The sequence below is a fragment of the Marmota monax genome, unplaced genomic scaffold, assembly GCF_021218885.2.
Source record: "Marmota monax isolate L192 unplaced genomic scaffold, Marmota_monax_Labrador192_F-V1.1 WCK01_AAM20220418_F8-fsc00061, whole genome shotgun sequence".
NCBI lineage: Eukaryota > Metazoa > Chordata > Mammalia > Rodentia > Sciuridae > Marmota > Marmota monax.
In genome coordinates, this window is record NW_026695230.1 from 7769539 (window position 1) to 7796284 (window position 26746).

General features: G+C 45.6%; 1 protein-coding gene across 4 annotated transcripts in view; it reads left to right on the forward strand.

Moving 5' to 3' along the window:
• The first annotated feature begins 12800 nt into the window (after nt 1-12800).
• The window catches only part of Ptpn5 (protein tyrosine phosphatase non-receptor type 5), a 60373-nt gene continuing 46427 nt past the window's right edge, over nt 12801-26746 (forward strand). For 2 of the 4 annotated variants that reach the window (XM_058577031.1, XM_058577033.1), the window contains exon 1: nt 12801-13053. The gene's annotated coding sequence lies outside the window, so the exon portion shown is untranslated. The remainder of the gene's footprint in view (nt 13054-26746) is intronic. The other 2 variants (XM_058577032.1, XM_058577034.1) reach the window with 2 other exon arrangements.

Here is a 26746-nt window from a genome sequence, read left to right on the forward strand (position 1 = left end):
ATGGCCCTGAAGCAATTCCGACCATTTCCATTTACAGGTCCTAACCCATCAGTCAGCACTAGTCATATTCTTCCACAATAAGAGAAAAAGCCACAGAAGGCTAATTCTGCCGTGTGTCCAGAATGAGAAGCTAACTGCATATTGTGGAGACTATCAGTGTCTATAATAGTTATTAAATTAAATGTGGAAGATTCACAAAAGTGGAAGAAAGAGATACACACATATATGAGCACATACCCACGCGTGCACACTCGCACCCACACGGCACCACTGCTTTGGGGTTCGCATTTATTTTTCCTTTGAATCACTGAATAACATTTTTATAACCCTTATTTTTATTTTATAATTATTCATTTTCACTGTAGAATTTTTTTAAATACAACAATTATTATACCAAAAATTATTAAAACCTTGCAATCGCACCTCCAAAAGATAACCGCATAACATTTTTAATGTTTTATTAGTGTCTTATAGCTAGCTGTATGTAATAGTGGGGTTCATTTTGACATAATCACATATGCAATGGGATATAACCTGCTCCACTGCAGTCCCCAATACCTCCCTTTCTCCCCTTCTCCCACCTTCTCCATTCCCATCTCAGTTCCCCCGCCTTTATCCCACTGGCCTCCCTCCCATATATTTATTATTTTTATAATTTTGTACTTTATAAATATACATAAAGGTGGAATTCACTGAAACAACTAATTTTTAATCAAATCTGGAATAACACTACTCATATTTTTTCTAATATGCTTGTTCTCCTTATCAATACACACAAATTTCAATATGCTAATGACTATCAATTGTGATTTCTGGGTCTGTTATTCCATCTCTAAAATAAGGATATTAATCCACTTAACTTCTATTCCCACTCCCCTTATTGTGGTTTAGCTTCCACATATCAGACAAAACATTTGACCTTTTTTGGGGGGGGTATTGGCTTATTTCACTTAGCACGATAGTCTTCAGAGCCATTTATTTACCAGCAAATGTCATAAAGTCATTCTTCTTTATGGCTGAGAAATACTCTGTGTGTATATACACTACATTTTCTTTTTTTTTTAATGTTTAGTTGTAGATGGACACAATACCTTTATTTTATTTATTTATTTTTATGTGTTGCTGAGAATCGAACCCAGTGCCTCATGTGTACTAGGCAATCACTCTACTGCTGAGCCACAACCCCAGCCCCTACATTTTCTTTATTCATTCATCTGCCAAAGAGCCCCTAAATTGGCTCCACAGCTTAGCTATTGTGAATTGTGCTGCTATAAACATTGATATGGCTGCATCACTATAGTACCCTGATTTTAAATCCTTTGGATATATACTGAGGAGTGAGATAACTGGGTCAAATGGTGGTTCCTTTCCTAGTACTCTGAGGAATCTTCATACATCTCTCTAGAGTGGTTGCACCAGTCTTTAGACAAAGGGAAATGAAGGGAAGCAGGAGGGGGTGGGGGGGGTAGGAAAAGGAAAGACAGTGGAAAGAATCTGACATAACTTTCCTATGTACATATATGAATATACCACAATGAATCTCACCATCATGTACAGCCACAAGAAATTAATTTTAAAAAATAATAACTATGAGTAAATGATGGAAAGGGAAGGGACCAGAGGGTGGGAAAAAAGAGATCCTGTGGTTTGAATTAGAATAAGATATATTCCATGTTTGTATAGTTATATCAAAATGGATTCTGCTGTCATGTTTAACTGAAAATAACAAATAAAAAATAAAATAAGGATATTTGAAGAGATTATCTCTAAGATGCCTTCTAGCTCTAGTAATTTGTGGATACACACACACACACACACACCAATGCCTGCACATGTTCCTCTCATGCCCCCTTTACCAAAGGTGACTCCCAGGATCATCTGCACCTTGAAGAACAAAGACCTCAAATCAACCTCCCTTGGAGTCCACTTTCAGGACCCAGAACAGCTCTCAGCACTGGGGCTCTGTTCCTCAAGATGACCTTCAGAAGCCCCTGTTACTTTCACTGTGATATACGAACATCATTAGGGTCCTGAACTCTTGGCCAAAATTTTCATTAAAAAGTCCTGCCAAACCAGAGTACAAATACTTAGAATTGATGAATCTTAGAATATGTGGTTAGAAAAGAACATTGGAACTGTTTCCCCCAATAAAATGCACTCTTCTGAAACAAGTGCTTTATTTTGCTCACAAGTGTTCACACTGTCACTTAGAACATTTTCTGAAACAGTGAACATTCGTCATTTGAATAAGTGACTCTAGCCTTACCCTTTTGTCTTCTAGAATACTCAAAAAGGATTCATACAACATCTGCTTCTATACCTCTAGCAACAGAAAGCTGATCATCTCCTGAAAAGACCTGACCCATTGTTTCACTAAGCGACATCTGTGCCTGGAGGAGGGCAGTAAAGAGAAGGGAGGTGACCAGCCAAGTAAACAAATAATAGGCTCTCAGGAAATACAAGCTTCAGAGATGATTTCCTTGTTTTTAAACTGAATTTTACTGTACAGGAAATTTATTCCCATTTTTTGTTTGTTTCTTCGCTTTTGCTGTTGTTTTTTTAATTCTACCTTGTAGGCTGGGCAAAGAGGAGTTATTAAATTCAGTTGTTATTGACAGAGCCTTTCTGCAATTTTACATGACCACCAGGGGGCGCACAGGTTGTTTAAATCGTCACTATCTCTGCGGCTGGGGACCTATAGAATCTTAGGCTGATACTGGACTTGAATAAATAAGCAGACATACCACATTAAGGTTCTGTCCTAGCCCTTTTTACAACAACAACAAAAAAAAGATTATTCTTAAAGGGATATTACCAAGCAAGACAGATACTTGAGTTAAATGGCAGCTAGTGAGAAGGGTGGATAGAAATCCCTTCTTTACCTTTTATTAGGCAGCCAGGATACCCAGGAGAAAGCCAGAGATCTACACCTGCATACTAAAGCTTTGAGGTGAAGGAATTGCAAGGTGAAGGAATTTGCTGCTCTGGAATCAGTCATACAGAAGTCACCTGTTTGTACTTCCTTACTCTCTACATCTCTGGCAGTCTCCTTGTAAAATGTTAGGGCTGGAAGGAGCTACAAGAGCATCCAGCCATTGCCCCACTCTTCTTACAGATGGGGAACTAAAATCCAGAGGAAAATAAATTATTTGCCCAAGGTCATATTATAACTACATAGTTGCAGATCCTAGATTGAAATCCAGGAGGTTATTTCAGTAAGCATCTTGACTGTTTGGTGGAAAGGAGGTGGTCTTTAAAAATATCCCTTTGGGGGCTGCAGTTGTGGCTCAGTGATAGAGCGCTTGCCTAGCATACCTGAGGCACTGGGTTCACTCCCCAGAACCACATAAGAAAAACTAAACAAAACAAAGGTATAGTGTCCATATACAAATAAAAATATTATATATATATATATATATAAATTCTATCAGTGACTAAGATTGCTCTTTGTAGAAGGGGTTATTGATTGCGACATGTTTACTCAAAAAGAAAGGGGATAGAGAGGTAGAAAAGATGGAGACAGAAAGCAAGCAAGGAAGGAAGAGAGAAGGAGGGAGGGGAGAGAAAACTAGAGTTTTCTGATGGGCTGGTCTCCAGGCAGCCTCTGCTGCTGCTCTGTCTTCCTAGCAACTGCAGCTATGCTGCATTGTTTGAAGGACTCAGTCTGTTCAAAATCAAAAATGAAGGATGAACCCCCAAAACAAAAGCATTCTCCTCCCAGGGCTTAACACAACATAATTCAAGGACAAAAGAGTCAAAGGTGAGCAATCCCTCAAAAACTATCTGCAGAACAATTAAACATTGTCAATAGCACAATTCATCTCTGTAGTGTAGACATGGAGAGCCTAGAAGCCAGAACTAGAAAGGCCTTGGAATCATCTTATTCAAGTTCTTCACTTTGCAAGTAAGGAATATGCAGTTCCAAGTGGAGGGCATGATTCACAACTCAAAAGCACACAGAGGCCAGGTGAATGAAAAAAGCTGGGGGCAGGTAAGACACTTGTTAGCTGTTATAGGAAATAGTGACAGTCTCCTTTAAGAAAAGCGACAGAGTCATCACATTGATAAATGACAACTGGAGGCCTCAGTGTTGAGGATAACAGGGAGAACACACCCTCCCTCAAGGGGCCAACTGTTCCAGCTCCATTTGGTCAATGCCAGGTAAGAAAGTAACCTTTAAGTTGCCAAACTTCATTTGTTTATAGGGGTTTGTCTGGATCAGCCTCCAGTTTCTGGTTTGCGCCCTTTGGCCTAGGGTACTATTGGATAGGAAGAAAGTTCCCCCCAGGAAGGCATGGCCTGGGGTAGTTTCAACTCAGCTGTCCACATGCTTTGTGACCTGCCAGAAATCACTGCTTTCTTTAATGTGAGGATATAATAGGGGACCTCTAAGGTTTGACTGGACTGTCTTTTTGGATGAGGATTCTAAATCAGCACGTCACTGTGGGAGGATCACGGTCCAGCAACCTCCTGCATCTCTCCGTGTCCCTGTCCCACTGAACTTCAAACTGGTCCAAAACTGAGCTCATTATCTCCCCAGATGGTTCCCTGCTGGTCTTCTCCCCTTCACACTGTACCCCACATGGATGGCACCACCCCTCAACCAACTGCCCAGCTCTACAACCTTGCCCTCATTCTAAATTCCTCTCTCCCACTCTCATCCACTCAGCAAACTCTTATCAACCCAACTTCTTATCTCCCAACTCGGTTCACTGCTTCCCATCTCCAGCTCCATCCTCCTAATCCAAGCATCCATAAATTTCACAGGAATTACTATATCAGTCCCTCCCACTACCCCTTCCATCTCCATTCTCAACCTTCTCTAGTCAATCAGATTTTTATTCATAAAACACAAGTTCCCAGCTTAAAGTCCTCCTGTGATTGCCCTCACAATGAAATCCAACCTCCTTAACATGCCCAATGCCTGGCTTTCTCTAGCAGATACCTAATGCACTGCCTCAGAGAGACAGAGAGAAACACAATAGCTTATTCACCTGGGAGTTCCCAGAACCCTGCACAGTACTGGTTCAAGCCCTGACAGCAAAGTGATGTTCATTGAATGAATGAATATAAGTAGCTGAGGACTCTGTCGCTTAATAGCTGTGTGTCTCTATTGTGAGTCTCGCCAAATCTAGACACATATATGCCTCCCCAAACCAATGCCAACAACTGAACTTAAGATCATTTGTGTGTGAAATTTGCAGGGACACCAAATAAAACACAGACACAATTACCTTTATACAAGCTTCAGGACAGCTTCCCCACTCTTAAGTCTCAGCTCACCAAAAGAGAGAGCAAGAGAAAGTCACGAGAGGCTGGCAAGAGAGAGAGCACATTCGGAAGTGAGCTTTTATTGGGGGGACTCTTGTTCTTAGAAAGTTCTATCCAAAAAAGGGCAGAAGAGGCAGGGCTAAAAGGGACAGGGGAGTGTAACTCAACCCTGGGGACACATCCCACAAAGAAGACCTCTTACTATCCAAGCTAGACCCCGCCCAAGCCAGAACAAATGCAGTGGTTGGTCAGAATCTGAGGCATCAGGACTGGAAAGAGTGTGGTCATTCACTGTGGCTCCCCACAGATGCACATCTAGACAACACATTAGTTGCTACATATCTTCTTTGTGCTTCAGTTTCCTGGCTCAGTACCTACCTCCATAGCCTCAAAATGTGAGTTAATATATGTAACATGTTTTGAATAGCGCCTGGCACATTGTGGAATTTATTAAATAAATGTATGATGACAATGACTGACCTTGACAATGATGACTGACCTTGACAGCCTTCTGTGGCACTGTGTATAGTGGATATCTGCTCATTTGGGGATGCTCTTTTGGTAATAGACTGCCAGTTTCCTTTTGGATAAAGTCTTGAATAAAGTCTTTATCAATTAGGGGTGCTCCCCCCCCCTAACCAGTGGAGTAAACCCAGGCCTATAACTCGGTCAAAGTGAACGCTAAGTGTCCTAGAACTATGAATCTTGAGTGGCAAAAAGAAGGGAAAAAAGGTCAGTGTTCATGCGTCCTATAGGGATGCCTGATGTGACTGTGAAGATGTTCTTGACCCTGCCAACTTATAAAACTTCCCAACTTTCACATTTCAAGCCTAGTTCTTCAGCTCCCCTCCATCTGTGAACCTCCCCCACAGCTTTCCAATGCTCAGGTGAGCCAAGGGTTATTTCTGTGTCTTGCTGCCAAAGACCATGCACCACCCTCCAGGGTCCAGAGGCTGGTCTCTATTTCCCCACAGTTCATGCCTACTTTTCATCACTTTCCCCACCTAGAAACCTCCAGTAGCTTCCTGACTCATTAGAATAAAATCCAAATTTCTCCCATGGCAGGGGGGCAACTGTTTTCTCTCTAATGTGCGTACCCAACTTCTGCAGCAGTAGCGAGCTTACAATACACTCTCAACATCTGTTCAATGAATGTGCTCTGCAAGCACCCCAATGACCACAGGAGAAACAAAACTCTGATTCTCACTCCTCCCAACACAAGTTTCTCTGATGTTACTTCCTGGGATCGTCACCCAGGCAAACTTGGCCCTTACCTTGAGCTAACTGATGGGTGTCCACAGCTATTGGAGGCTTGGTCTAATCTGTAGCCAGCCCCTACAGGGAGATCACACTCTTAATCCCCAACCCCAACCTGTACACACCCCAGCAATTGATCTCAGCTAAGTTTCTCCTCTGAGAAACCTTTCTAATGTCCTTGGTTAGCTCTTCACCCTTTGGGCTTGCAGCCAGGAAATATAACTCCTCCGGAGGTGAGCTCTTAGGAACACCAGGGTGCCCTCTTTCTTCAAATCTATTGTTTCACACAAGAGCTCTGCTTTTTATTTTCCCATCTCCATTCCATCAATAGGTCCTAAACCCCCAAATCCTTTTTAAAAATTTTTTTTGTAGTTGTAGATGGACAGCATGCCTTTATTTTATTTTTAAAGATAAAAATGCTGAAGATCGAACCCAGTGCCCCACACATGCAAGGCAAGCGTTCTGCCGCTGAGCTACAGCCCCATCCCCCCAAATCCTTTTTTTTAAAAAATCTTTAGTTGTAGATGGACACAATACCTTTATTTTATTGATTTATTTTTATATGGTGCTGAGGATCAAACCCAGTGACTCACACATGCTAGGCAAGTACTCCATCACTGAGCTACAACCTCAGTCCCAAAATCCTTAATATATGGTGCTTGGGAGCTATCCCTAGACCCCTAAAAAGTATAACCTGTGCTAACTTAAGTATGGAATAATGCCTAGCTTTCACTGAAAGATCTCACCAAAATGAGGTTCATAAATCCCACTTATCCATTTGCTCTAAATGACATTGGCCGTATGAACCCTAAGGGTCTTCCATCAGGAAAAAAAAAAAATTCTCTAGAAGACTTGTTCTTAGAGCTAAGACCTAGAGCTACCTCAAATCTTTTACAGAAGTGAGTAGGGTAAATAAGAAGAAAAGAAAGGTGGAGGGAAGGGAAAGAAAGTATGAATTAGTCCAAAAATAAAACTTACCTACTTTGGCACTGCAGATATACTAATGTGTTCCTTCACCTGTGAAATAATCATTCTAGCATTTAACAAAAAGTATTTGTGTACCTACTACATACAAGGTCAATGTCTGTCCATGTGAGCCTTGTATTTTAGTGGGAAAAGACAGACATTTAAAACAGTGAATATATTAAGTAGATGAATTCTCGAGTTTTGAATTCATAAATAAGTGTTCTGATATAAAATATAGAATTATTATATACAGGTTAAAATATATCATAGAATGTTATATATAAGACATAATTATAAACTATATTATAAGACATTCTATATATATAATGTTAGTAATAATTAATGTATATATAATATTCTAAGCATACAGAATATAGTTTATAAATAAGTTATGCCACTGTAAAAGGAAAGATAAAGGCAGATGGGAAGCTGAAGGGAGCAAGAAGGGGCAGGCTCCAGTGGTCAGAGGTGGGCACCATGCTACACATTTTTAATCCTAACAATTTTGTATCCTCCAGATACAAAATACAAATTCGAGGCCAGCCTCAGCAACTTAGAGAGATCCTCTCTCAAAATAAAAACTTTTTAAAGGGCTGGATGTGTAGCTCAGTGGTAAAGCGACCCTGGGTTCAATCTCTAGGACCACCAAAAAAAAGGGCGGGGGAGAGGGAACAGTGGTCATGGAGGGGAGACCCACTGAGAAAGTGACGCTTGAGCAAAAACTTGAAGGAGGTAAGGGTATGTGTTCTATGTAACTCTTTCCATTTCTTTTGGCATCCAAGATGATCAAAACCAAATTTGAGACTCATTACAATACCTGAGAGGCCCCTGTGGACTGTAAATTTGTGGTCTTTTGTCCCTTGGAGAGGCAGGGCAGTACAGTGGCTAACGGCGGTGTGGGTTCCAGTATAAAACTGGGTTCAAACACGGGCCCTCCGCTTACTGCAGGACTTAGCACATTATGTTTCGTTTCTCTGAGCCTCTGTTCCCAATGCTTCAAAATGAAGACAATAAAAGTACCTACCTCACAGGGCTCTTTTCAGGATTAAATGAAATAACATACGCAAATTCCTTTGCGCGCACACACTTCATTCCTTTGCTCACAGGAAGAACTCAATAAAAATCAGCTGTAATTATTGAACCTTGCTCTTGTCTCTCAAAATCTATTTACATTTTACTTGGTCCTAACTCTTTATTCTTATTGATATTTTAGCATTGCTTTATGGCTTCTGTTTCCGTGGTAAGCTACCTCAAATCCTTTGTGGGTTGGGAGGGTTATAAATAAGGAAGTAAATATATAAAAATCTGGGCAGGAGAATACTTTCAACCAAAGCAAAACATTTCATTACCAATAGAGTGAATTGCAAGTGAGGCCAAAAATCAAGAAATATTGACTCTAATTTCTAACAATCCATCAAAAACCACCAGCAAGATGTTTTCTGGTTTTTCAAACCATCCCTTCCCCTCTTTCCCAAACCCCTCTTCCTCCCTCCAACAAGAGAGGGTAAATGAGTCACGCAAAATGACCTAGACACCTCCTAAACCCTCCCAAACTCACATCTACTTCACTTCCTTACGCCTCATAGCACTGTCCTTCCCCATCAGAGAAGAGAAATCAATGGGGTCACTTTCCCCCATGGTTGGGGGGAGGGGGTGGATGCCAGCTCAGTGAGCAGTCAGACCTAGGCTAGAATTTCATTACTGCCATTAACCAGTGAGTGCTGTGGCCACAGGGAAGCCTCCTGGTCTCTCTGGGCTTTGCTTTCTGGTTGGAAATAAGAGTACCTCCCTGCCAAGGTTCTTGTGCAGATGAAAGGGAGAATGCAGGGAAGCAACATGGATAGCTTATTTTCAAAGCCCTCAATAAATGCTAGTTAGACCTTCCTTCCTTAGCTGCACCCCAGGGTAATGCTTAGTGGACTGTGGGAATCTGAGTCCCCTTAGTAAGAGAGTGGATGGGATAGAAGTGGGGTGAGGTATATCTCTGCTCGATAGAAACTCACTGAGTGTCTCTGGGAATGTCAGGGAGGCTCCAAGGAAAAGAAGCAAAAGAGAAAGAAGTGAGTAGGGTAAATAAGAAGAAAAGAAAGCACTTAGTACTTTTCAAATAGGTCATCCCAGTTCTTCCTCACCCCAGCCCTTTGAGGTAGGTGTCATTAACCATACTGACAGTCAGAGCTGGGCTTTAAACCCAGAGCACACAGCTAGGAAATTTTGGGAAGGCAGCTCTGGCCTTCCAAGGTTGCCTTTAGGAAGGACAACAAGTTATCACCACAACAATATATTTTAGTCAGCTTTTTCGCTGCTGTGACTGCAAGAGCCGACCAGAACAATTGTAAAGGAGGAAAGGTTTATTTAGGGGCTCATGATTTCAGAGGTCTTAGTCCATAAGAGGGCAGTTCTGGGCTCTAGGTGAGGCAGAACATCATGGCGGAAGAATGTGGCAGAGGGAAGAGGCTCACTTGGTCAGAAAGCAGAGAGAAAGCTTGAGAGAGAGACTCCACACTCCAGATACAAAATACATACCACACAGCCACATCCCCAATGAACCACTTACTCCAACCACACCCCACCTGCCTCCAGACCCAACTTAATTAATCCCATCAGGGATTGATTCACTGATTAGATTAAGGATGTAACCCAGATCATTTTTCCTCCAAACCTTTTTGCATTGTCTCACATGAGCTTTTGGGGGGACACCTCATATCCAAACCATAACACAGTAAATCCCAGACAACACTGACAAAAACCTGTGAGGTCCTAGCCCACCTCATCTGTGACTCCTGAGCTAGGTACAGCAGGAATCTGCTTGGTGGACCTGATGAGGACTACCTAAGACCCGCTTTCTCCTCTTACTTCCATCAGCTCCCAGGGCTGTTGCTGTTAAATCATCTCTGCTCTCTGAGATTGGGCTTTGTGATTGGCTAGATCTTTTTTTTTTAGAGAGAGAATTTTAATATCTATTTTTTAATTATCGGCGGACACAACGTCTTTGTTTTGTATGTGGTGCTGAGGATCAAACCCGGGCCAAACGCATGCCAGGTGAGCGCGCTACCGTTTGAGCCACATCCCCAGCCCCTGGCTAGATCTTAATTTGAAAAACACACCCTTTAAATAACTTTAACCAAGTCACCTACTCTTTCTGGTTCCCCTTTGGATTATGGGCCTATCAAAATGCCTACCTTCCAAACTTGCCATGGAGATTAAATAGAGCAATGCACTGAAAACATACAAAACAGTGCCTGGCACAGACTAGAGTGCTCATTTATGGCAGCTGCTACAGTCACACTGCTGCCGACATGGGGGGAAATCAGCCTTACTTTCAACCATGGTGTCAATATTCTCAAGGAGGGAAAACAAGGTCTCGAGCATGGCCCACCTGCACATCCATGAAGCCAAGCAGTATAGCCTGGTTACCCCACAACTGCTGTCCCCAAAGGAAACTCCTGGAGGGTAACAAGGATATCTAGTGGGCTTTGTGTCCCCTCCCAAGAAAAAGAAAAAAAAAAGCTAATCAAGGTCCAGTCTAGGGTCTCCTACCAATATCTTTGAAACACATACCTTAGAGCCCTTCTGTGCTGGAGTCAGGGAGAGAAAAGCACCCAGTTCTTCTTCTCGTGAATTCACATTCCACCCAGGGAAAAGATAAGGAAACTCCATCACAGTCAGAATGAGAGCAGAGTGTCTCTGGAAATGTCAGGGAGGCTCCGAGGAGAAAGCAGTATTTGAACTAGACTTTGGGTAGTAAGGAAGTCATGGGAGATGGCATTCCACAGCATGGACAAAGGTCTAGTGATGGGAAAACAGAATACTTCATGAGGATGGAAGACTAGATGGGAGATAAATGAGGAGGCAGGGGGAGCTAGCAAGGTCCATAAGCCTCAGGGGCAGGGAGTACATAATAAAGGTCACAGCTACCATACAGAAAATGGGGAAAGCAGGCCTGAAGTTCTAAGTAGGACAGTCACAGAAGGCTTCTTTGAGGTGACACCTGGAAGATGAGTAAGCCATGTGATTACCTGGGGAAGTGATTCCAAACAGAGAATAATAGTGCAAAGGTCCTGCGGCCACAAAGTGGCTGCCACATTGATGACGCATTAAAAAGGTCAGTGTAACTAGACCTTGGGAGGAAGAAGGAGACTTTGAGGTTACAAAGTTAAAAGGAAATAGGTTCACCAATGGCCCTGCAGGCCATAATGGGGGCTTTAACTTTTACTTGGATTAAATGGACATTGCAGTAAAGGAACAGCATTACCTGACTTAGATTTTAAAAAGATCATTCCAACTGTTGTGCAGAGAATCAACTGCAGATCAAGGGTGGAACCTGAGTGACTAGTAAAGAAGCTATTGCAGAAATCAGGCTAAAGAGGTCAGTGACTAGAACCAGGGTAGCAATGGTATGGTGGTTCTCCTGGGCTTCCCCGTGCAAAAAAAAAAAAAAAAAAACTTAGGATCCCCACCCTGTATGCAGCCCAAAGCATCAAAAAGCCCCCCTCAGGATGCAGTGTAGGGAACGGGCCAGCAGGGTGCCAGCCTGAGGAATGTGGAGCTTGTGGGCAGTTGCTTGCACGTCCAGGCCCTTGGTGCCCACAAAGAAAGTAAGACAGGTGCTGTCTTTCGACGCATGTCAGGTGGGTGAAGGAAGAGGTGTCCACTCGCCCTCGTTCCTCAGAGAGAGAACACCGAGGAGTGGGAAAACCGGCACCTCTTGCGAGTCCTGGAACCGGTTCTGAGCTACTGGCACTGAGTGCGCCCGGGGCAGCCGCTGCACGTACGCAGGTGTCAGCACCTCGCGGGAAGCGCCACGGCCCCTGCTCAGTGCACCGCTCTTCCTACTAGGCCCGTCCGCCAGCTCTGACCCTTTGTATCGTTTGCCTCTACCCCCATCCTGTCTGCCTATCTGTTCTACCCCAGGTTAGGTACCCACTGCCCTGTTGGGGTCCCTCTGGCGGTGGCCGTAGCCGCGCAGCTCCGACCCGGGGCTCCAGGAGAAGAAAATCATGAATGAAATGGATGCGGTGCTCCCACTCCCCCGCCCTCCCTGTCCAGACAACCTTGGTTTGGGGGCGGTGCCTGCGGGGACTCCGCTCAGAGTTGCTGGGGGCAGGGGGCGCCTGGGATGGGTTCAGAGGTTAAGGGTGTGTGATCCTCGCCCCCTGGGGACCTGGGCGCCGCGGGAGCTCCCCACCCCCCTCCCTTGCAAGCCCTGCGCAATTCCCCCCAGCGGCGCAAGCCCGCCCGGGGGCGGGGCGGAGCCAGGGCTGTGGGTGCCCAACCGACCCGGCGGCTGCGCTCGCGACTCCGCAGCTCAAGCGCATTTGGTGGGGCTGTCGGGCAAGGGAGCGCGCACGGAGCGCGGGACTGAGCGCCTGGCGGACGGACCGACGGACGGACGCCCCCGCACACGCAGACGCACAGAGCTCGGCGCGGCCCCCGTCACACACACAATCGCGCAGAGACACACACAGGGACACACGCAGACACACGCACACTCGCGCGAGTACATCCTCCCGCCAGCCTGCCTGCCCGCTCGCCGGCGCCCGGAGCCCGCTCTGGCCGGTAAGTGCGGCGCCTCCGTGGGCGCCTTTGTGTGTGGAGCCGGAAGGCGGAGGGCGCGGGGTCCCTACTGGGGCGGCCGCGAAGCTGAGACCTCCTCCAGCTCAGAACGGAGGAGCCGGCGCCCGCCCCCGCCACGCCCCCCCGTGGGGCTCCCGGCGCCTCCGGACGGGGGGGAGGGGTCTCCCATGCGGGGGAGGGGGCTTGACGCTTGGTGGCTGGGAGGCAGCGGCAGCCACTCCCCGCGAAGCTCTTGCGCGGTTCCAGGGAGAGATCTGGACAGTGGTCCAGGTCGAGCCTCTGCGGCCCAGGCTGGTGCGTGGCTCTTGGCTGCATGGCCTCTCCAGTGTCTGAACCCCAGGAGGGAGGTTGGAAGTCGCCGCCAGACTGCTGGCCTCTAAACCTCAGCTTCCACAGCCTTCTTATCATCGCATTGCCTTCCCGACCCTTTTGCTTTAGGCACCCGCGTCCCACCCACTCGCAAAATAAAAGCCCAATGTGTTCCCCTCCCCCATCATATTGCTTTTTCCTGGATGAGGCCCAGGTTCCTGCAAAACCCATAGATTGCCCAGGTCAAAACCTTGAGGGGCTGGAGGGGTCCCTGGATGTGGTCCTTACCCAAGAATCGCACATCTTAGCTGGTCAGGACCAGAAGAACCTTGGGAACTCATTTAACCCCTTCATTTTACAGATAGGGAAACTGAGACCCAATGAGGTGGTTTGACCAAGGTCACCGGAGAGTTAGTGGCAAAACCTGCATTAGAATCTGGGATCCTTGGCTTTCATACTCAACCCCTCCCCTCCCACACACAACTAGATCCTATTCCCATTGAAACCACAGAACCCCAAAATTAACCTAAGAACCACGAATATTTGTAATTCCAGCCCTGCCCCCATTTGAAGCGGCAAGTGCCATTCATTTGCTACCATTTTTACTGTTTAAAAAATGAATAAATAATTGTCCTTTCATTTGTTTCATTCATCCTCTAAGGCGAGCTGTTTTGCAAGCACTCCAGGTTTAGGATTAGTTTGGGAGAAAGAAACAGCTCTGGATTGGAGATGAGATTCCAGGGTGTTAGTCCCAGTCCTTCCAAGAGTCCCTGAGCCTGAGAGTCTTCAGCTGGCCCAGTGGCACTCAAGGATTCATCCTCTTCCGCCACTTTGACTTACTGCATCCCTCCCAGTCCCTCTTCCCTACTCCTTAAGGACCCAGGTTTTCTAATCCAACAAGGCTACCTCTTCTTCCTTGGTGTTTGTTAAGCGCAGCTTCTTGGTATTGCTGACAAAGCTACTAGAGAAGCTTTAGTTACAACTACACCAGGTTCCAGAGTGTCTCAGCACAAGGCTCAGTCAAGGGCAGCTGGGTGTCCCCATAGCTGATCCCCATGCCTGGTACAGAGGGTGCCCCCAGAGGTAGGTTGAGGGAGTGCTAGCATAGGTGTCTGGTGAAGGGATGAAGTCCATCACCTTCCAAGAGACTGAATAGAATGGTTGGCAGAAGGACAATGTTCAGTCTCTAGGGGCCTGAGGCTCTGTCTCAAGAGCTTCTTTCTTGAGTGGGCTGAACTGAGCCAGGGGGCCAACTGGCATAACTCCAGGGGTGGTCCCTGGCATTGTCCTCAAGAGGCACAGTTTACAGAGACACAGACACTGTAATGAACAGTAGCCCTGGCTTTTTGCTATGCAGAGGCTTCCACTGTGAGAGTGCAGAGAGCAGTGTTCCAGGCCAGGCCAAGGCTCTTTGCTGGCTGTACAATTTCAGTAAATGCTCACACTCTCTCTGCATCTCAGTTTCTCCATCAGAAAAATAGGATTGTGAGATTGGAGATTTTCAGGATATCTTTCAGGTCTGAACTATGTATTGAGGAAAGGTGGGAGGGGGAAGGAGAAGAGCACTTTTATATAACTATTATGGCCCTGATTTCCTCTGCTTTTACTCTATGAGGGTATAATTCCTGACTTAAAGAGATAATAATGTAGGTAGGATACTGAGCACAGTACCTGGGGCATAGAAAAAGCTCAAGAATTTGGTAACTATTAATACCATTAGGGCCCCAGCTTTATAGATATTCCCTCCACTTCCCTCCTTCAAATCATCCAAGGACATGGGATCTTTAAATCCTTAAAGTCCTTCTCTCTCAAAACAATCTCTTCCCTGTGACCTATTCCTGGATTTAATGCTCAGACAGCCTAAGACATCCATCTAGGAGGAACAATACTTTTATTTATCAGTTATTTTGCAACATAATGTAAGTAATAATATGTTTGTTGTATGTGTGTGTACACATATAGTGCCAACAGTTTCCTTACGCTTTAGCTTTTGTATTTAGTCTTCATAACACACTCACAGTAGTGTTATCGGGCCCCTTTTACAGAAGGGGAAGACAAGACTCTGCTTTTAGCTTTTCTAAGGGTGCATGCCTTAAGAGTGTCAGAGCCAGAGAGCTAGGTTTCCAGCTCAGATGATCTGACTCTAGAATCTCAACTCTTTTTTCTGTATCATATTGCCTGTCCTTTCTGGAGACTTGCCCTAAAAGAGAGACAATAACCCTCTGGAAAGAGTAAAGAAGAGGAGATTTATCCTTCTGGAAGATCAGATGGCTTCTCACAGAAGCTAGGTGGCACCTGAGCTAGGTCTGAAAATCTTGTACATTAGAAAGACTGGAGGAGCATTTCAAGAAGTGGAAGTGGCCACTAGGAAGGACTTCTAGGACATGAGCAGAGCAGTTCATTCCAACTGGAGCAAAACAGATAAAAGAAGAGTGATGGGAAGGAAGGCTGGATCGGAGGGGCAGAGGTAGTTAGGGCACTGAGTGACAAACTAAGGGGTCAGTCTTTAGTTTGAGTAGGGGAGACACATTTTGAAGTGTAAAGAAACTCACTCTGCCCCATGGAGAACAGGTTGGAGGTGGAGAGCCTGCTGGCAGGGAGCCCAGCTAGGAAACGCTGTCGGTGGTGGAGGTGAGAAATAAGGAGGGTCTGGACTGAGGTGGTTTTAAGAATGGGTAGAAAAAGGAGTTGATGCAAGAGGCCTCAGTGTCACCAAAACCCAATTTGATGGGGGTGCTACAGGGAGGGAGGAATAAGTGACAGCAAGGCTTTGCAGTAGAATGGATGAGGTTGCCATTCTAGAAGAGCCCAGCAGGATGGGGAGTGGGGAGGCTTAGAAAGGAACCATGACTCTGACGGGGAACCCTGACGATCACTCCTGCAGTGCTGGCTCACCAGTCACCATCCATATTGTCAAGAGCCAGTTCATTCATTCATCCCATTCATTCTCCAATGAATGTGAACATCTCTGATATGCCAGGCTCTTGTAGGCTCTGGGGATGCACGGCTGAAAAAGATGAACTTCCTGCCTAAGCTCTCCCAGGAGAGACAAAAAATAAAACCTAAGCATAAATATTTCTTATGGAAAGCTGTAGTCTGGAGAAGAGTAAAGCAGGATGAAGGGTTACTAGGGGCACAGGTGGAGGAAGAGATTTGCCTTTAAACAGTATTGCCTTTGAGGCGTGATATCTGAACAAAGCCCTGAATGAAGCGAGGAGACCAACTGGAATAGCTGTCAAAGAAGATAAGTGCAAAGGCCCTGGGGTAAGAGTAGCTCAGTGTTTTCAAGGAACCTCAAAAGTAGCTGTAAGAGATAAGCAAAGGAGAAGCATGGCAGAGAAAAAGGTAGGAGAAAGGGGCAGGGCCAATGGTGTAAGTTCTTCAAGGCCTGAGAAATGAGAATTTGCATGGGGTTAATGGGTCCAAGAGAGCTTGCGTTCTGTTCCCCTTGGGTACTTAGTGCCTAGAAAAATAACCCTGACTCTACTCAGTGGCTCACTAAATAGTTAATGAATGTTGGAAATGAACATTTATGTGGGAGAATTCATATGTTAGACTTACTATGACCCGCTATATAATTGTATCAAGGCATAGTAAGGACATAGTAGGCTGTGGTCTGATCACAGTGGTAAAGCTTAGAGGACTTGAATGTCTGTGTTGAGATTCAAATATGAATTTTTGAGTCAAATCTGCATATTTTCTTCAGTAGGGCTTGATATTAGAAACTGCTGTTGACTAAGACTAAATAGCAAAACATACCTGAAATTACTGTAACACAATTAAAATGGTGACATCTGGGGGTCTTCCTTCATCCCCCTCCCAGCACAAAGGCACATCCTCCTGGCCTCATTTCACCTTTCCCTTGCGTAACTCTCATGCTCTTGGCCATTGCCCTCAGAAGGGCCCATATTTGTAAGAGAAGACATCTTCATCATCCAACACCCAAAAAGACAAGTGAGGAGAGAGAAATCATTTATAGGAGTAGAAATTCTTCTCTGACACTTAAATAATTATTTGTATGAATCTACAAGTGGGAATGGGAGAACTCCAGAAGATAGCCAGTTATGTAAAGCACTCAACTGCATTAAACTGGACCCAGGACATGTGCATATTTCAAATTATATGGCACCTGATAAGCAAATATGTAACCAATTCACCAGGAAATATCTCTGAACTAGTGTTCCTGCCAGTGTGGATCAGCACAGCTGTCTGTATAAGTGTCCATGTTCTAATCCTAAACTTACCAGTGAGCAAGTGACCTGGGGTAAGGTTCTCCCCATCTCCCAAACTCAGGTTTTCCTTATCTCTGTGAGGTAAGGCTTGGGTTTCTAGGGCCTCTGAATCCCAAAGCTGTTCTGGCCTGGCCTGTCTGTGGGCCCACATTATTGTCCTTGAACAAAACAGTGTTTGTACTCAGTGTGGACCCCGTGGTGCTCAGATGGTCTTGGTGGGTATGAGGCATGATGGGTATGATCCTGCTGTGGAGATTAGATGGTCCCAAGAGCAGAGGAAGCCAGGTATCATGTTGGATCTTATGATAAGCAAATTGACATATGGTCTCAGCCTTAGAATCATAGAATCTCTGAGCCTTCTAGTACAGACTCCATCCAGATCAACAGATCTGTCACCTCTAAATTGGAAACTCAAGGTCATCCTAAGGGGAAAAAAAACCTGAAAATTTTTGAATAATATTCTTCCAAGAAAAAAAAAACTCTTCCTTGCCTTAAACCAGAATATTATGGAAAATAAGATGTCTGCCATTCTTCTCATCTAGTGAGAAGTGGAAGGCACTTTGGCCACTAATATCTGCAAAGCTCAGAAATTTCTGCCGTGTAAGACTGAAGAAAGCATTTGTTTCCCTGAGCTTGCAGCACCTGGAACAAAAGCCACCCTCATTCCTGTGTCCCTTGAAGCATCCATGACTCTAGTTTCCATACCTGGGATGCAGCATGGGTTGAAAGGGCTCTCCTTGAGGTCCATGCAGGAAGCCCACAGTTGGCAGATATGTAATGGAGCAGGCATCCTGGTGTATATTCCTAACTTCAGGCTAGCATGGGGGATAGGCTGTTTACAGCCCAGTCTCCTGAGTATTCTAATAGCAAAATGAAGACATTGAATTGCCTTACCGTTTTGTGGTGAGGTGGGTGGTTGCAGTTATTAGAGAGACATACAGAGATTCAACATGTGTTTTTTTTAAGTCAACACAAATGCCCTCCTGACCCTGCCCTCTCTCTCTGGAAACCATTCAAGAAGAATTGGTGGACTTCAGTGGTGGCAGCTATGTGGGTACCTGGAGTCAACCTCACAGATTGTTGCAAGGCTGATAGTGTGTGTATGTCATCCACCTGCCAAGGGGTACTACCCAGCCTTTAAAAAATAAATCACAGTTGTGAAAATCACACAGCCCTACTAATACTAGAAAACATGTGAAATTAACAATTCTTTTGGGAAATTACTCATTATATACCTACCAATGGTAATGTGGTAATTCTATATGTATTTTTGTTTGTTTGTTTTTGTACTAGGGATTGAACCAAGGAATGCTTAAACACTGAGCCACATCCCCAGATCCTTTTTATTTTTTATTGTGAGACAGGGTTACGCTAAGTTGCTTAGAGCCTTGCTAAGTTTGAGGCTGACTTTGAAGTTGCAATCCTCCTGCCTCGGTCTCTGGAGCCGCTGGGATTAGGATGTGCAACACCAGGCCCAGCTTTGGATGCTTTTTTTTTTTTAAAAAAAGAATTTTGTTTGCCTGGCTTGAAAAAGACCTCTGAGGGAAGTCTTAAAAGTTGAGTCTGGGAAGAAGTCATCAATTTAAAAAAAAAAAAGTATATTTTATGTGAGCTCTGCATGGCCTTGGAGGTAATAGAAAGGAGGAAAGACAGAGCAAAATACAAATGAGTCAAACCTCCATTTCTGAAGAATTATTGTGATGAAAATGCCTTGTGGGTAGAAAAAGAAAGCTCTCAGGGGAGACCATAGTGGGTGGAATTCATTCATGCATATAGGTATTTACTGCTCTGGGCATCGTGGTGGACACAGGAGCCTCAGCAGTCGACATGATCAGGAGGACCCTGCCCTCGAGAAGATGATGTCTGGTTGCCAGAGAAACAACCTGGCAACAGTGACCCATATTGGTGCATGCTATGATAATAACAAGACTAATTTTTACTGAGTGCTTAACTGCATTCTCTTACTTAATCTTCGGTAACAGTTCAGTGAAGAAGGTTTTTGTTATATTCAGTTTGCAGGCTCAGAGAGAGCTTAAGTAATTTGCCAAGAACACACAGCAAGTAAACAGGCAGAACCAGAAGTCAGACCTAGGCTGCAGCTGCTCTGGTGCTGAGACACAGAAACACAAAAGAGGCACCTGCCCAAGGTGGAGGTCACAGAAGGTTTCCTGAAGGAGGGGCTCAGGTGAGCATTTTCATTTAGGTCAGTTGTATTCTTCTTTAGCCCAGGATTTCAGAAAATGAGTTTCTCTAGCAGCAGCAGCCAGTTCTGCTTCCAGGGATTCCAAACTCCCAGGGAACACTACCTTACTGAGTCTCTGTCTCATAGGAAGATGGTCACTTTTATTCTTGGTGCTTATGCAGGAGGTAGTAAGGCCAGGGAGGGGCACTTTCTTTACCCTCCAACATCTGCTGCCTCTTCCTCTTCCCTAGCAGCCCTCCTTCCAACCCTGTGGTATCTGGAATATCATGAGGGCCTCTGGGGCCCCTCTTGGACACGGGGAGAATCAAGTGAGTGGGCTGCAATTAGCCAAGTCCAAGGCAGTGAAAGTCGTATTCTGTGCCTGTCACTCACCTGGAAGCCTGGACTTCTTGGCTACCATCACCGCCAAAGCCCTATCCCCCCTAAGCACATATGTAGCCAGTTTCTCTCTGCTTTTTCAGTTCCTCCAAGGCTCCCTATGGCCTGCAGTGGCATTTCTCAACTGGGCTCCTACTGGCCTTTGGGTAGGAGAGTCATTTGCTCTGAGAGCATCCCTGATCTCATCCTTTGTATCTGCCAGTAGCATCCTTCAGTCATAGTGACAACCAGAAACACACATAATTTTAAGATCTATTTTATAAACAACCTGAGGTACAGATCTGAAATGGTCCATTCAGTGAGTTTTGACAATCATGTGAACTTGTATGACTGTCCCCGAGATCAAGATATAGGACATTTCCATTACCCCTCAAAGTTCAGAGGCAATAGTTGCTCCTGTTTCTATCATTGTGGGATAATTTTGTCTGTTCTCCACTTTCATGTGTATGAAATCTCATAGGTAGGTGGCCCTTTGTGTCATAAAGTAGTTTTTGAGATCTCCCCATTGGGTTGCACACACATACAAAACTAACTCTGTTCTCTCTCACTCTCATTTCTAAATGCCAACTAGAATAGCAATACCTGCTTTATTTCCCCTGAGGGAAAAAAAATGGCCTTTGAGTTAAGATCAGTGTCTTAGCTGAATGCTCAGAGCCCTCTGACAGGACTCCAATTGGAGTCCCTCTTCTGCCCAGCCTCTAGCCCCACTCACGTGCCCCCTCCTCCCAGTATACCTTGCTCATTTCCCTCTCCAAACCTTGGCCCTTGCCGTGTGCACTGCCTGGAAAGTCCTTGTCACATATGGTGACTCCCGCTTGGCCTCTCCCACACCCTCACATAAGAAAGACAGCCTCAGTTTGCATCTAACAAACCTGGCTCTACTCACTGTGCTGGAAGCTAGCAGAGTACAGGGACCGGGTTCAGCTACATATTGCCACAGGCCCAGCACAGAGCCTGATATTAAAGAGATGGCTATAACAACCAGTCCTACCATTAGGCATAATTGTAATACACCAATAAAAATAGGAAAAAAGAAATAGATGCAAAATTACAGCAGGTTTTGCCTCAAGATTTAAAGACAGAGTTTAACCCATTAAGTCCCAGGTTTTCAGTTCTGCAAATATTTCAACAAAATGGACACAGGTGCATAAAAACTTACGTGGGAAATCATAATCTAGAACTTCCATATATTTTTATTAATTGGCATTAATATTATGTTAATAATATTATGTGATTATGTGCTATACAATTATATATTGTGTACTATATTTAAGTTTTCAAGGTGTTCCACATCTGGGACGAGATGAAGCAGATTAAAATAACTATGCAAAATGGATCCTAAACCACTCTCTAAAGAGAGGATTAAGACCAAAAAAAGTAGTCAGGAAAGCCTAATCTCTGACCACTGATGATAAATATACCCTGAAACTTAACTGCCAGTGAGCAAAGGCTCCAGTCCTTCCCCCAAATACCTGGCATCAATGAGTGTGAAGTAATGCAGCTCAGGGGCCCAAGGGGACAAGGAGTCTCTCCAGGAAGGTTCCTGGAGGAGGTGAGCTCCAGGATTGTCAAAGAGAAACCTTTGTTGAGTCTGGGACTTACATAATCTAGAGATAATTCATAGAGATCCTTAGAGCATGATCTGTCCCATTGTGACCCTTGGAAGGGCAGGAGGCCACAGCTCCAAAGGGAAGAACAGGGAGACAAGTGTTGAGAGACAGGGGTGAGCACGGTTAGAGGGTGGGCCAGTTTCGTGTCAGAGGAAAGCTTGGGGAATCTACTTCTTTTACCTGCTCTTCCTGGGGGGGCTCTGGCTCTGGGGACCTAGAAACAGCCTGGAGCTCTCCAGAGGGGGAGTCATCAGTTCTGCCAGGGAGGCCCTTCTCATCCTCCCGCTCCCCTTTCTGTATTGTTCTCATTAGCTCCCGGAACACCTGGCAGAGCCTGAGGAAATAGGAAACAGACCTTTATAGCTGACAGCACTGCCTGGTACAAAGAGCAGGAACATCTCATGCAGGGTTGACTTAGAGGGAGACCGGAAATGAAGCTCTGAGCCAGGTCAGCAGGAATAACGAGGAGGATGTCCGCCTCAGGATTGCTTAGCACTCCCTTCACACGTCACTCCCTTCCTGGCCTTCACCACAACCCTGCAGCTCCTACAGGGTGGAAGCTGGGGCTTCAAGAGATCAGACACTCCTCAGGGCCCCAGGGGAGAAGACAGCAGGATGCAGCATTTCAACCAGGTCCCCTGCCTCTGAATCCATCCTTTTTCCAGAGGACAGTGGTTGTGTGAAAGTGTGCAACCTCAGGATGGTCAGTCTGTCATATTTTGATTCAGCTCATGACTGAGGACCTCTGTTGACCGCTGCCCTGGCCTCCAGGTTTCCAGCTGTCTTCAGCACAAGGCAGCAAGAGGATCCACCATCCTGGCTCCTTCTGCTCCTCTCCACTGGCTACCTGAGCAGGACCAGCGGGACCACTCATCCACTCTTGTGTTAGACCCTAACCCCTCTAAGTGCTTTTCAGCTCCTATGTCTTCTTTACTTGTTTGTCACAAGGGACAAATAGTAGGGATGCAGCTTATATTTATTAAATTTGAATTCAGAAGGTCAGACCCTTTTCAACCTTGATTCCTGGTCCCACCTGGATTTTTTTTTTCCTAGTTCACACTAGTCTTTCTCCTTGCAGAAGAGCCTCAGATCTAACTGATGTTTCTAAACCCAGGCCTTACTGACTCAGTTTGATTCCATCAGACCCTATGGTGGCAGCATTTCCCCAGCTTGTACTGCCACAGCCCGAGCCAAGTATGACCACAGGAGGGTTCATCAGAGGCTGGGGACAAAGGTCCTGATGAGCAACTAGAGCTTACGGTGGGTATGGCAGGAGCTAGGGCTCCTAGCTATAGGTAGGAGCAGACTTAGCCCTGGACCTCAAATTTCCCCTCCGTAAGAGCATCCAAGCCCTATGGGAAAGAGCTTTGAAAGTGACAAAGTACAGAACAGACGCCAGACAGAAATATTGCAGAAGATCCAGAGTCAGGCACAGGCAATACTTGGCAGTTCAGGCCAAGGATGGCATCATGAAGTCTAGGGGTGAAACCAGATGCGGGTAGAGACCAAATGTAAAATAACATGTAACCTGGGTGCACCCAACACAGGTGAGGTCTGAAGTCTAGTTTCAGGCAGGAAGGGGAGAGCTGCAAGTTCAGACAAAGTCTCATCGTAGTGGCAGGGACTCTACCTGTTAGAGCAGAAGGCAGAAGGCCAGGTGCTAAGTTTGGGCCAGAGCCAGACAAGCAACATTGAGACTGAATTAAAACTCTTTTAAGGACAGTACTATTGGCTAACACTTAACATAGTGTGCTGTGTGCTATGCGCGCTTCTGAATTAGGCTTACTCACTAGGGATTTATTGAGTTAGGTATTACTACTGGGCCATATTATAGATGAGGAAACTGAGGCATGGAAAGATGGAGCAAAACTCTTGACTTCATCTAAAACTGGCAACATAAACTCTCACACTCATAGATCAAAACCAGCTATGAGGAACCACTAACACCATAGTTATTGACAAATGCCAATTGACATATTTTGGAATATGCTAGGCCCTGTTCTAAGCATTTTACATGTATCACATGTAAAAACTGTGTGTGAAAATCAAAATTCACTTAATCTTCATAACCATTTCTAAAGGTGCATACTGTTATCTCCACAGATGAAGAAACTGAGACACAGGGAAGTCACATATTTCACCCAAATTCAGCCAGCCAATAGGGCGGCCACGATTCACACTTGGGCCATCCAGTGCCACAGCCCACCACTTTTGTGGTGTTTTGAATGAGCCATTTGTAAATGCTCAAACCCTATCCACTTTTCATTTAACTTTTTGAGAAATAGTATTTAAACATTTGCCTGGTGCCAGATAGAGTAGGCATGGCAAACAGGAAGGTCCATATCAAGAGGCTCTAAACCTGGAGGCTTAAACAAAGCCTGGACCTGGAGCTGCAGCAAAGTGAGTTTGAAGTCTGCTCCTCTCAAATGTGTCAACTGTGTGACCTTGAACAAATGACTCATTCTTTCCGTGTCCCCATCTCCACTTGTGTGGAAGGAGGAAGATGGCTGTTTACTGCTTAGGGTTCTAGTGAGGAACAGTGACATTGTGCCAGGTCAGTGGTTGGCATGGCATCCAGCTCACAGTGATCCCTCACTTTGGGAAGTCACAGTGATTACAAACCCCAGGCTTGGGTACAGACACTCTTGTGAGGAAGGACACAGGCATCAGCAGATAATCCCCATCAGGAGAGGTGAGAAAAGAAAAGGGAGCATCCAGCTCTCCTGAGGGAGACAGGGACGGTTCTGCTGCAGGTGACATTTGAGAGGGTCTTAAAGAGCAAAGGAGAGTTTTCCAGGCAGAGAAAGGAAATGGGAGAGTGGTTCCCAGGGGAGAGGAAGTACATTCCAAGGCATTGCAGACAGGAGCAGCATCTCACTAAAAGGAAATACCAGAACACTCCTATAAGAGGTGTGATCACACTTTCATGTTTATGACTGCCTGTTTTCTCCTTGTAAATTAAACTGTATACCTGGGGGGGGGGGGTTATAAAGAGAGGGAGCAGTCTTGGGGAGCAGGGGGTTAGACCAGATGAACTTTGAACCCCAAAGTTCTATGATCTTCCTTTGAGGTCCTGTGTACCACACAGTTTATAATCGAGTCCACCCACAGCACCAGATAATCTCGGTGGAACAGCCTCCCCTCTGCTTGGTACTGGGGCAGCCTCTACCTAGGCTCCATGGACCAAGGCCTTGCTTCCCTGCTGCTGTGAGTGCCCTCTGCTGGTGCACTGCCACTCCACCATCTGCCTCCTTGCTCTTGGTCCCAGAACCAAAGACTGTCCTGTAAGGAAAGGCCCCTAAAGGCATTCACTTACCCTTTGATTTCTCTTTGGGGCTACTGAGATTCAGATCAGGGGAAATGACTGGACCACAGTCACACAATATACCCAGCCTGTGACCACAGCCCAGAGCTGGTGGGTCCTTAGCCAGTGAATATATTTGTCCCTTCATTGATGGAACACAGCAGACACCATCCCACACTCCCCACCATACCTGCCTCCCAGTTCCTGGAGGTGCCACTTCAGTGGAGAAACCTACAGTCGTGTCCAAGACTGGGCTTCCAGTCATTCAGTTCCTGGGAAGGCACAGCAGGGAGCACCTTCAGGATTGTTGGGCAACCCCCACCCGTACCCCCAGCTCCTCCACTAACTTACCCGCTGTATGAGCCCAGCAGACATTAGTTTCTTCATCTGTAATATGGTCATCCCTACATGCTACCCAGTGGATTATGTTGAGGGTTCTCTAAAAGAAAATATAGCAACTGTTATACTGGGTACTCTCTTCCTCTTTGAAGAGTATGGTTTTTACTAAAGGCTAAAAAGTAGAAGAAAAGAGAGGTTAGGAATATGGGCAGTGGCAGGCAGATCTGTAATTACCAGCTGTGAGGCACTGGGCAGATCGCTTCACTTCTCTGAATCTCCATGTTGCCCTCTAGAAAAATGCAGGTAATGATAGTGTGTTTCTCCCAGGGCTGTCATAAGAACTGAATATCACACGTGCAAGGCACTCAATGGCAGCATTGCATGGTAAGGGCTCCCCAGGGACAGATGCTCTTTCTATTGTTGATACTTTTGTCATTGTCATCTTTTTATCAGGCAGAGGGCTGTGGAAGATATTCCTGAACAAGTGACCCAAAGATTGATTCTGCCCACTTTCCTCCTTCTGGTCACCACTTGCTTTCCATCCTCACCAACCAACCATGAGAGAAAAAGAATGTGGGTTTTGAGAGCAAGTAGGAGTGGCCTCAGGGAGAGGCTGGAGAGCCTGAGCTGGACCACAGTGAGGTTCTTGCCTCTTCCCCCCAAAGATGAGGTCAGGACATAATGCTCTGACCTCAGCCTGGAGTTCCCTGACCTCTCTTGATGCTGCCCACATAGCTGGCCTCTGCTGCTCAGGTCCTAGTGTGTTGACCAAGATGAGCAGAGAACCTTTGTGTGTCTCTGCTGTCCCCACCACACCCAAGGTAAGGGTTTTGCAGGATGGCGACCTTCGACGCCTCCCTGCAGCCGTCTCCTCAAGGCACAGGGGTAGCAGTAAATTTAATTATGCCAGATCGTTGGACCAAACCACAAGCATAGGCAGGCTTGAAAACTCATTCCTGTTGTCCCCAAGAACTATGCACAGTCCTTAGATGCCTCACTCATCCTAAGACTGCCAAGGCAGGTAGGCAGAGTTCAGAGCCTGGCCCGCTTTCTAGAAGCCAGGTCCTGGCCCTTGGCTGCAATTTGTGCATTGACTGCCTTCTCACCTTCCCCACCAGCACCCTCATTCCTCTTCTGTGCTGTGCCTCTGTTGGTCATTTGCATAGCTCTGAACACTTGCTATTTACTAGACCCCATGATAGTCACCTCCACATTTTTCTTGTTCAATGGTAAACCTCACCCCAATCCTGTGTGGAAAGCATCATCATCCCTATTTGCCAAATAAAAAAAAGTTCAGTCC